Genomic DNA, 3,320 nt, shown 5'->3' on the forward strand with positions numbered 1-3,320 from the left:
TGTTCTAGACAACTTAGTAAAATGAAGCAACTTTTTAAAATAAATGCTTGACCTGAAGAGGTCCAGTGCTATTGTATCTTCTTTTAAATAGCAGAGAATACTTCAAGTAAGCCACATCAATTTTAAAGATCTGTAAATGTATAATCTGAAATGTAACAGTGTCCTATTCTAGTATTAAGATAAGGCAGCTGAGTTAAACCCTGACTTAGTCATGTTTGGAGTAAATCTATTTAAATGGGTGGGGGGGGGGAGTCAGTGTGATTACATTTAAGAAAACTTTCTGGGATTAATATACAGTGATACCTCGTCTTACAAACGCCTCATCATACAAACTTTTCGAGATACAAACCCGGAGTTTAAGATTTTTTTTGCCTCTTCTTACAAACTATTTTCACCTTACAAACCACCGCCGCCGCTGGGATGCCCCGCCTCCGGACTTCCGTTGCCAGCAAAGCACTCGTTTAAATGGGCACTTCGCTGGCAACAGAAGTTTGGAGGTGGGGTTTCCCAGCGAGTGGAGCCTCAGTGAAATTGCAGCATCGCAAAAACACAGAGGTCCAGGGCTGGGGTTTCGAGGACTTCGGTGTTTTTGCGATGCTGTGATTTCACCGATGCTCCCTTCGCTGGGAAACCCCACCTCCGGACTTCCATTGCCAGCAAAGCGCCCATTTTTGTGATGCTGGGATTCCCCTGCAGCATTGCAAAAACACAGAGGTTCGGAGGTGGTGTTTCCCATGGAGGGGAGCCTCAGGGGAATCCCAGCAGCGCAAAAACGGGCGCTTCGACTGGCAAAAGGGGTGAATTTTGGGCTTGTACGCATTAATCGCTTTTCCATTGATTCCTATGGGAAACATTGTTTTGTCTTACAAACTTTTCACCTTAAGAACCTCGTCCCGGAACCAATTAAGTTTGTAAGATGAGGTATCACTGTACTGCCATAATGTACATTTCTCCAATTCTTTGCTATTTCTATGGGCCAGGCACACATGCACAGAAATACACAGCAAACAGTGTATATTATCTGTGCTGTTTGGCAAATTGCTGGGAAGCAGAGGCGTTTTTTCCTTGTTTTCCTCCACCCAAACTGAGGTGCATCTTATACTCCAGTGCATTTTATACTCTGAAAAATATACTTCAAAGTGCCAGATTATGAATGTGCCTCCTGCCCCAAGAGTGCGTAACCGAATATAAGTGTGACTAATTATTGTGTGAAAGGTGTGGCAAAGATGTCATGTACCCGTGTGTTCAATAACCTTGTCTATGTCTTGCCCTGAAGCAGTTTTGGAAAAAGAATCTTGGGGGAGGAAGCAGGCAGGAGTGGGCTGCTGGGGTTTGGGGAGAACCTCTGGCTAAGATTCTGTGCAATTCAGAGAACCCCCAAATTCCACTCCTGGATGACCCCGCTCGCCCCACCCAACCCCTCCCAGGAGTCCCCATGTGGCCTGTTTTGAATGTAGGTAAGTGCAGGGTATGTGTGGAGGATCGGGGAGGGCATAAAATGGGCCTACTGGAAGTTCCGGAAGGCTGGAAATGGGTCTGTTTCTGGCCTCCAGAGCCTAGTGAGGCCGGTTTTGCCCTCCCAGAGGCTCAAGAAAAGCATGGGGAGAGCAAAAACGCCCCCCACTCCCGCCATGATGCAGAAGGCTGACTAGGCCACGCCTACTCAGCAACCGGGCAGAGAATCCCTTGCTAAAATCTTTGTAAGACAAAGACAGTCTCTCGCTAAAATTTTTGAAGTCCACCCCTAGAAGCAGGAATTGTTACTACCGAACTGAATACTTTTAAGACAATACACTATTTCTTCTGGCGCTATATTGGAAACTTGTGAATAGTGATCAATTATAGTTTTTATAATTATCAATTAGAGTTTTTATTTATTCTAAACATATTGCTCTCTAGGAAGCTTTCTTTTACACTTAATCTTTATATGCATTTGGCCTGCTCTCATGGCTGTAACGTTTTTCTCTTTCTTTGACCCAGCTTTAAAATTCTAACCAGTTTTACAGGATTCATCTGAAGCAGATTGATTAGTCAAACCAATTTTTTACACACAATTAATAAACAGCTGACTTGGTCCCAAGGCTTAGTATAGCATGATGGGTTGTGTTTTTTTTAAGTGCAAGGACATTTAATGGCTTCGCAGTAGATCATTACAGTTGTGTTTAACTCACATTATTTATTAAGCTGCTTTAACTCTAGCACTTTAAACTTTATGAATGGAACATAATAAATATTGCAGCATTGTGTTGACCTATATTTAGTCTCAATGACAGCAGGCTGATTTTTTTCTTTTTAAAAAAAGACAACAGAGGCTATTAATAATTTAACAAAAATCTTCCTGGTCTTATGTGAGGACTATTAATCCAGTGTCATTTCCCTTGCCTTGTACTCTATCCAACAGGATTTGTGTGGCTAGGATGAAAATAATGTATAATATCTGTCAACTTGTGAAAATAACATTCCTCAGAATGCTAGTGTTGTGTTTGTGAATTATGCCAAATTTCTTCCTGATAAAAAGCTTATTTTTATAAAGCATGGGAAAGTTTGAGCAGGAATAGAACCTAAAATATTAAAACACTTTTTAAAAGTGTTTAACAGCTTTTTAAAGTACTAACATTTGGAGAAACATTTTAGAAGTACTAATCTCCAAGTTGCCCCTTTGTTTAAAAAAAATGGTGCAGATTAATAAGCTATTATGAATGTATGAATTACCTTAATTTTTTAATTGTTTATAGAATGTGTTATGTTTGTTCGTCAATGAGTGTAATAAAAGATCAGTCTTAAAATATCCTAAATCTCTTTTGGCTTGGAGGATTTACTTCTGAAAATTGGCAAACCGTCTCAAAAAGACGTGGTCGAGAAGAAGGTTTAACACAATCCTAAGAGAAATGGAACATTCTGGAATTCTCTGGAACATTCCGTCCCCCTATCAATGATTTCTGCACATTCCTAATGAAAACATGAAATTAGAAACTATCATAGAGCAATCTCACCAAATAGTTCAATAAATACAGTCAAATTCCATCTGGTGCCTGCAATTTATTAAATGCAGAATCACAGCAAGCGTCAGAAAAAGCACAACATCATGGAGGTACAGTTAAGTGGTAAGTAAGGAGTAGGCCCAGAGGCAACATACCACTTTGGCACAATTGATCAGCATAATTTATACAAACACACTAATAAATACATCATAAACCATTAGAAGAATAGCAAGGACTGATTTGGGGATACCGTGGTACACAGACACCACTGGCAACGCCAACATTATCCCACAAGTCAAGCACACACCATGGCAGGGCAGGGGAGAACACAACCCTCCT

This window comes from Erythrolamprus reginae, chromosome 6, assembly GCF_031021105.1.
Source record: "Erythrolamprus reginae isolate rEryReg1 chromosome 6, rEryReg1.hap1, whole genome shotgun sequence".
NCBI lineage: Eukaryota > Metazoa > Chordata > Lepidosauria > Squamata > Dipsadidae > Erythrolamprus > Erythrolamprus reginae.